General features: G+C 50.0%; 1 long non-coding RNA gene across 1 annotated transcript; it reads left to right on the forward strand.

The window, feature by feature from the left end:
* The first annotated feature begins 227 nt into the window (after window positions 1-227).
* LOC142923088 (uncharacterized) lies at window positions 228-4128 on the forward strand. Its single transcript, XR_012940509.1, has 2 exons — window positions 228-2233; window positions 2836-4128. It is a non-coding gene; the product is annotated as an uncharacterized LOC142923088 (long non-coding RNA).
* The last annotated feature ends 5174 nt before the right edge of the window (window positions 4129-9302 follow it).

Below are 9302 nucleotides of genomic sequence, written 5' to 3' on the forward strand. Positions count from 1 at the left end.
GCTTTTGTTTTATTTTGTGAATAGCAAAAAGCATTCAACCCCTAAAGCTTACACACAGCATTAAACAGGCGATGAATAGATAATGCCGCCTAACTGATTCAGAGTGAGACCTCTGCTGTCAAACCGCAGCTGGTCATAAGCACACTGCTCAGATATGAAAAACTCTCCACTTTACACTCTCTACAAATGTTTCATTGTAGATAACACAACAACAACCACTCTTCGCCACTAAGTGGCGGTGACATCACCACGGCGCTTGTGCCAGGCTATGTGCACCTTGAGGCCATACCCACACGTGCACACTTGTACATTTACACACTTGTACACAATTGCACACTCGCACACGTACACACGTAAAGACAAAGGTCTTGTAGCCTACACAGAATATTAGGTCAAGTGCCCACCTATCAAGGACGGCACTAAACACAAGGGAGGTGGTGTGACCAGCGCCATGGCCGGCTGCCTTCGTCTCCCCCGTGCTGACGTTCACTCCAAGCCACACCAGGTTCTCGTATTCATCTGAACCTAAGTAAGTTGGTAAATTTGTAAATGTGCAACTATTATAAGCCAGGTGATCACGAGGAGCGCACAGGGGATGAGAGATCGGTTCTGATGTTTGCTGTCGCCATTCTTAACCGCGCACTTGACTCGAACTCGGCTCGCCGGGTCCGTAGCGCGGTGCGCTATCCGCTACGTGAGCGCCGATGCCGCGTCAGTTGTTTCTGTCACAGTTGTTGCCGCCACTGCTCGCACCCGTAGCCCTCATCGTCCTCCCCGTCGTCGTCGTTGTAGCGCAGCGACCCGGCGTCCCGTCTGGCGGCTGCCCGCAGCGGACGTCCCCGTACTTCCAGACCCTCGCCGTGGCCGAATCGCAGCGCCAGCGCCCCGAGCCGGCCTCCCTGAGCTCGCGGGAGGATCTCGACTGCTGGTAAAACGGTCGTGGCCGGCCCAAGTTCGAGTGCGCGCCCTCCCTTCTTACAGGTGGCCCAACTCGGATTGGGAGCTTGGGCAAACGTCCCCAATTCCCAATTCGGCAGCCTCTCACCACCGTTGTGACGGTTCAGAACTGGTTTCTAGTGCATTGCACACAATACCCGCTTGACCACTCGATGTCCGATCACGGCCACGATGCACCACTCCGCTACTCCTTCCGCAATCATCTGGCTCGACCACCTCTATCCATTCAGAGCGGTCTACATCGGCCGCTTCTACTGCCACCCATGCGCCCACCACTCGCTCTGCCTGCCTGTCAATTGCCTTCAACCCAATGGCTTTGAATACACCACACAGTCTCATTGGCTCTGGGAGAATAAGCAGGCCTGGGCTTAGTGCTTAGATAGGAGACTCCCTGGGAATACCTGGTGTTGTGGGCTTAGGCCACAAGGTGACTAGTCGAAGGCGTGCATCGATGGATTCTTGATTCCATCTATCCTTATCATTGAGGTGCATCCTCGTCGTATTCATGACGTTCTACTTGGTACCATTTCCTCCCACACGCACCACTCAATCCAATTGGCCAAACATTCCAATGTAGCGGGAGCCTCCTGATAATGTCTTGAGACTCAGTAAGGCTCTCCTGGGTAAACAGAAGGCAGCTTTAACATTTTGTCATTAGTCACCCTTTAACCCTTGTCTCTACACACCAACCTGCAGCATGTTCATAACTCATCCAGCTGACTGTTCATCAGCCCACCTTGGCCACCTGCTCCCCGTCAGCTGTTCCCTAACTTGGCCATTCGTCCGAATCGGCTGGCAGTGATTCAGCACTTTGGAGGCAAGAGTTGGCCACTCCGTGCTGGCCACATCACCCCCTCATGTGCCGTTCCGGCCTTAACAGATGTTTGCTCGCAGCATTTGCCCCGGCGGCCTCTTGGGGCGATAGGAGGGATCTCTGTCCTCTTGAGTTGGTGACCGAGCGATCGTTTGAGTGACGCGGCTCCCTGCCCACACATCGCCACCGCAGAGCGCGGGTCGCATGGCCCAGGATTAGGGCGAGCTCAGACTCGCGGTCGCACACGGGGAGCCAGAAGGAAACCCCACTCAGAAAGTGGAACGTATCGGCGACGTCCTCTTTGGTAACAAATGCCCTCCCTCTCTACTCCACTCCCATCACTTCTCACTTTCCTCATTCCGAGTGTGGCAATGTCTGACAACCCCTGTGTTTTCCCTGTCCCCAATTAGACTGTCAAGAAAGGCTCGGCATCCTCTTGAGCGAGTGGAAGCAGCCCATGAGGTGCGGTCTTGGTCGTGAAGCCCGTTGCGCTGACGCTACCGACGGCAGTGTCGCGCTTTTATTCTGCCCTCGGCTTCTTGTGGTGCTCACAAGGGGCCGGCATTCCACCGCACTCCCTCCCCAGCAACTCAACTACTCCCATTGCAAGGCCCACTATTCGATTCCGGATCAGATCATTTGTATGGTCTTGTTATCATTCGTATTGTTTCTCAATTATTCTCCGTTTAACGATTAAATGTAATAACTTGTTCAGTTTTGTGTGCTCTGTTAGCCACGGTCTCGCGTGGTAGGGGTGGCTCGCAAACCAACCTGCCGCACCGGTGTCACATTGACCATCACCACCATGGGCTTAAATGTCAAATATATTGAACGATTGGAAATAATAACTTCTCACGCATGCAACTCGGCGCTTTCATCAGGTGCGTATCGCGTGGCGTGATTAACAATCGTGCGGTTAGGGTCGAAGCTAGTTTTGTGTTGTTTATTAAAGTCGGGGCCATGGTCCGGTCGGCCCAAGTGCATGTAGAGTCCGGGCTCCGCTCGGTTCGGGGTACTGCCGGTGCACCCACGCTCGTGACGCCGGCACTGGTGTCTCTCCACAGCCCGAGCGAGCGCTACGAGGAGGAGATGGTGGTGCGAGCCGAGGCTCTGGTCAACTCCGGCAGGCGGCTGGTACAGAGGTACGAGCAGGAGAAGAGCCGTCTCGCCGACGGGCTGCTCCACCCACGCTCGCACGGATGGCCGGATGACGTCGCGTCCGCCGAACCACCGACCCGACGGACGACCCCCGCCCAGCCGCCAGCCCACGGGTACCCCCAACAAGTAAATCACCCGACAAGCATCATCCTGACCCACCGACCAAAAAAATTACAGACTGATAACTTGCCACCCCATCCAATGACCCCAAAAACACTTTCGCAACAATATATATGAACCCGACACCCGACTTGCCCACCCTCTGACTCTATAAGACACCGAGGCCAATACAATACAAAGGCAACGCAAAACTAGTTTAGCACCAATGGATTTGACTAAACCCACTCGTGCACAAGACCAGTTGAAAAACTATCCTGACATTTTTACAAATTAATACACACCTTGAGGAGGGGAATTCCTTAATCGGCATGCTCGAAGTGGTCGAGTGACACGGACGTATGTTCTCCTGTACGTGCATTACACGTAGTTATGTTCTCCTGTAAACGAGGGCTACTCCGAGGAAAATGTGCACAGCGCACGCTGCGCTCCCACGGTTTTGTCTTTATGATGAGCCGCGCTTTCCATGTCACAGCGATCTGCAGGTTCTGCGCTTGTTTAGCTTGAGGCTGTAGTCATCGCCGCGATGCCGCCAGGGAGTCTGCTGAGTGAGCTCCTGCGCCCCGTTATCAATCGAAGGCTCGCATCGACGAGCCGCGTGCCGTCAGGCTCGTTCGGAACAGGACTGTGGCTGGGAGGGCTCGGCGGGTTGTTTACAAGTTCTTGGGAGACGCCGCCGTGTTTACACAACCAATGGGGGAGCAACGTCGGCTCGGAATGAACTCGGCAAAATTATATCACTTGAGAGAGAAGGCTGCAGATTTGTGCGTGTCGTTGTCTCGTTACCAGCTTTTGGTGAACACTTGGGTGTCACGTGGTGCATTTTATCATTCTCGTGACAGACTGCAAAGGCTGAAGAAGAATTTCCTCACATCCGACATGACACAATATACGCACAGACACACGTAAAATGTACCTCCTGTACTTTCCAATATTCCTATAACCGTGCTTGATTCAAGACACTTATTACCTCTTTATCAGTGACACATTTAATAGTCATGATTTTTGCTGGCTGTTTTGTGTGTTTGGGTCTTTGGGACTGTCCGTGATGAACACAAATAAAATTAGTTCCTTGAGTGTAATCCCCTCCATATACGTAGGCTTTGTTCGGGCACTCCAGTTTGCTGCTACACACGATGACCAATTCAGCTCCTGCCCTCGCCCTCAGGACCCTCTTGGAAATGCAGCTTGAGACCACCAATCACTGCACCGCCACTCCCTGAATGCATGATATTGCAACATTGGTCAAAAATAAAATCCATTGCAGTCATTCTCAGCACAACAACGGATGAAGGCCCCTCCCGTACATCGCCTTCATAATGGGGGGTCATTTAACCATATTTCACCACGCTGGTGAGTGCGAGTTAGGAAAGCGTGGGTGCCGGTCAGTCCAGATGTCGCTCGCCACTGATGCGTGCCGTGGGTGGGAATCGAACTCGGGTCGACGGGTTTGTAGCGTGATGCGCGTAGCACTGCATCACCGCTTCCCAAACGCACGTATTGCACCATGTACCTGTACTGTGCGAAACAAGTGTTGGCACACTCGCATGTCCTCCTTTCTTACAATTGCTATGACGCTTCTCTGGATCCCCTTGCTGGCAGGTGCTCAAGTCATCCACTCGCTCACCATAGCACTCTCATGGGACAGCTGCAGGGAAGAGGTTTCTGATGGGGGCGGGGTGGTATCTTTTAAACAGCGCCAGGCACACCCCCAAATCTCCATTTCACAGCCTCGAGACGTTTTGCACATTTGTAGATGCAGGGCTTTACATTCCTCGCTCTACATTCCCCCCAGGATGCTACTGTAGGCTGGCTCGGAGTGGGAAATATCGGCGTAAGGCACTACCACTAGAGTGTAAGGTATGCCTTTCCATAATAATGCTTCATTATCGTCCTCATAATCTTATAAGTCTATAAACAATTTTATACAAAATTGTGAGGACCAAATAAAGAGAGATTGATGTGGCGTGGCAAAATAATCCCCGGTGCAGCGATCCGGAGCCGTTCCGGCTGAAAGTAAACATTGAGCGGCGCGATGGAGAGAAAGAGCAGTCTAATCACGAGAAAAGAAGGAGCGATGAAGGGGCCGCTCCTACCTCTTGTAGCAAGCCTCCCTTCTCACGCCTCTGGATACTTCACTGTCTATCAATGCTCACAACACGCTCGATTCTCTCCTTGTTTTTTTTTATTCTCGTCGATTCTTTTGTATGGAAGCCCCCGTTTCAGTGAGCCCGGTGCTCTCCTCCATCCCGTAGGCATTAGGACGTGACTCGCCTCCTCCCGTGGAACGTCTGACCTCCATGCCCCTCCCTGCGCTCCGCTCCCACAATGCGCCCTCTCCTCACCAGTTCCCAAGTTCTCCATTCGGTGGCCACACTTCCCCTACAAGGTGAGCCTGCAAGCGGACCCGGGAAGCTGCGATCCTTCGTGAACTCGCCAGCACTTTCCTTCAGCATCTTTCTCTGGAGGCTTCCTGAAGTCCGGAGCTCCGGACTGATTAAGAAGCTGAGTCTGTCTAAACTCCTTTATTACCTAAGGATGATTCCTTCCCGCATTATTTTTTGTACGGTGTGGCCCAAAAGTCAGGACACATCGGGTTTTTATTGTAGAGTGTGGCCCAAAAGTCAGGAAACATAAGGTATTTTTTTTACAAGGTGGCCCAAAAGTCAGGACACTGAGTGATTGTCCAGGGTGGCCAAAACGTCATGGCACATCGGGGTTATTGTTGTACAGTGTGGCCCAAAAGCCAAGACACATAGGGTTATTGTACAGGGTGGCCTAAAAGTTAGGACACATTGATTTATTGTTCAGGGTGGCCCAAAAGTCAAAAGAAAATTGATTTTTATACAGGGTCGCCCAAAAGTCTTGACAAGTCTCACACAGAGAGACTGTGTGAGACCCAGAGGCATTGGGACCATGGAGACCGATAGATTTACATATAGCCTCACACCGAGACCCATCGAAACACAGAGACAATATACTTGCACAAAGACACATAGACTCACAAAGAGACTCAGACAATGGACTCTCACAGAGAAAAGACTCACACAGAGACCCATAGACATACACATCGACTCACACTGATACCCATCAACTCATACAGAGACCCAAAGACTCGCACAGAGACGCATCCACTCGCTCACCCACTTATTCACTGCTTGTGCACCCACCCACTTACTTACCGACTCCCTCACAAGCTTACTCGCTCACTCGATCCCTCACCGACTCACACATCCACTCAGCCACTCACTCACTCACCCACTCACTCACTCACCCACTCACTCACTCATAGACTATCTCAGAAAATCACCCACTCACACACTCAAATGCTCGCTCACCCAAACATTTACCCACTCATCCACTTGCTCAACGACACGTGCCCAGACTCACTCGCACCCAGTCTCATTCGCTCCCAGACTCACTCGCTCCCAGACTCACTCGCTTTCAGACACTCACTCACAGTTCTTGCTCAGAAGCTCACTCACCCACTAATTCAGAAACTAACTCAACCACCAAACCACCGACTCAAATAATTCCCTCACTCATCCGCACCCACTCACTGACCTATTTCTTCATACATTCACTCTGCCACTCACTGGCCAACTCACTCACTCATCCACTCACTCAGAAACTCCTACAAACCCCGAGCCATTCACTCAAAAACTCACCTTCTCACTCACCCACCCATTCACCCACTCACTCATCCAATAACTCCCTCACTCATTAAAGTACTCACTTACTCACCCATTTTCTCAGCCACTCAATCGGAAACTCACTTACCAACTCGCTTAGACACTCACTTACTCATAAAAGGACCGTTTTACTCGCCCACTCACTCAATAACCTGCTCCTTCACTCATAAAATAATTTAACCTCTCAGTCACAAACTCGCTCATCCACTTGCTCAAGCAGTCAATCGCTCACTCAATATTTTTTCCATTTATTCCCTCCATCAATCATTCAGCAACTCACCCAATCATTAAAGAATGATGTACTCACAAACGCACCCACAAACTCAGTTAACCACCCACCCTCTTACTCAAAAACTAAATTTTCCAATCATTCACCTACCCACTCATCTCGCTCACTTCCTCACCCACTCACTCATATACAAACTCGGTCACCCACTCACTTAGAAACTTACTCACTACTCACTCACTCACTACTCACCCACTCACTCACTCACGGACTCACTCACAAATTCACACTGTCACTCACTAAGAAACTCACTCATCCATGTGTAACGACCCCAGGAGACCGTTTATCGCGCGGTTTCCACCACGCGAACGACTGCGGCTGTTGATCGCGCAGCTTCCGCCACGACGATCCCCTCCACGGTTTAGTGTTTCCCCCTCGTAACCGTGGAGTTTCTCCGGGTGCTTCGGTTTCCCCCCACTTTTGTAAGCGCTCGTCATTCATTGGTCGAAATATCTTAAAATGAAAACTCAATTCAGGACCTTACTATGACTCAGTGTGGCTTTCCTGGAGTAGATATATTATTATAAAACATTACAGGAAGTTAATATTCAATTCTGATTCCGCACCCCTCAATGCCCTTTTTAAGTTCAATTTGTGCATGTCCAATGACATGATGACACCTGCTGGTTACAAAAAGGGAAGCACGGGTACAGGCACCGCTGAAACAACATCCAATCCGAAAGGGAGAGGCATCTGGGCCAAAGGTAATGGGTGGGGCTGGCCGGGATGCTTCGGGAACCCGCTCGAAGGTTTCACGATAGGGCGTGGCCAGTGGCGGAGCCTAGCCGCGCTTGCGGTGATATAAGCGGGGGCGGAGGACTCTTGGGTCCGGACTGCGTCGCTGCTCGCCGTCATCTCTCTCTGTCGTCCGACCACGTGGAAGATCTACCTCGGCTTCCATCACCCTCCTCGGCACGCCACCAGCCAGCGGCTTGGCCGAGCACGGATGGTGGAACCACGCTGAGTTACCGGCCGTGTGTTTGTAGCCCATAGAGATGCTAACATCCAGTGTTGTATTTGGAGTGAGAGATACGGTGTTGTGCCCGTATATGAATAAAATAAATCCCCTCTGCACAACGTGTCGCGGAAATCGCTCATTACACAAGTAAGACTCACACAAGCATCCATACTCAAAGACCCATAGATTCCAACAGACATCCACACACTGCAATATACACACACATAGACTCACACAGCGACCTTATAGACTCGCACACAGACCCATAGCCTCACACAGAGATCCATACATTCAGAGACCCAAAAACTCACACCGAAATCCATAGACTCGAGGCCAATAAGAATACAAATTAAAAATATTTATTTGTACTGCAGGAATCTAACGAGCGATAAAGATATTTTTCACAGATGTCCAGTCACGCGGGTCAAAATGTAACAACAAAAATAGAATACAAAACACGACAGGAGAGATATACAAATTATTTACAAACATACAAATGAAACTAAACAATTTTTTATCTTATCACAGACCCCTTAGACTCAAAGAAACCTAAACTCCTTAATTACTAAACCTATAAGAATCGAAATCCATAAACCTGCTAAACCTCTAAACACCTAACCCTCTAAACCTATAACCCTCTAAACCCATAACCTTCTAAACCCTAAAACTCTATCCTTAACCTTCTCATCCTCAAAACCGTAACTTTCTAAAACCCTCAATCCCTAACCTTCTAAATCCCAAACCATCTAAACCCCAATCCTCTTAAACACCTAACCTTCTAAACCCCTAACTCTCTAAACCTCTAACCCTAAATACTAACCCTCTCAACATGTAACTCTCTAAACCCTCTAAACACATAACCCTCTAATCCTATAAAGGGTTTTTGGGGTAAGTTAATGTAAATGTATCGTTACACCAGCCACCACACGACAGCCAATTCATAAATTCTATCACGTAACTAAAAAATGCCGATTTGTTTCTACTTTAGGACACCGGTGTGTTGGGAGACTAACCCCCAAAAAAACCTTTATTACAGATAATATTGTTAAGTGTAGGTGTTAAACCCTCTCATCCCTGGCCCTCTAATCCTTTAGACCCTTGAAAATCCTCAAACCCATAACAAACATCGCTGGAGAGTTTCTTTGAAACAGGGGAAAGACCCAATGATGAACCCCCCCACCTCTGGTCCATGAAAAAATTGTCTTCCACGAAACCGGTCCCTGGTGCCAAAAAGGTTGGGGACCGCTGCTCTAAACCACTCACCCTCTAAACCTCTAAACCAATAAAACCATAACCCTTTACAACCCTAACCCTCTCATA

The sequence above is a fragment of the Petromyzon marinus genome, unplaced genomic scaffold, assembly GCF_048934315.1.
Source record: "Petromyzon marinus isolate PM22_M1 ecotype Great Lakes invasive population unplaced genomic scaffold, UKy_Petmar_22M1.pri1.0 PM_Scaffold_28, whole genome shotgun sequence".
NCBI lineage: Eukaryota > Metazoa > Chordata > Hyperoartia > Petromyzontiformes > Petromyzontidae > Petromyzon > Petromyzon marinus.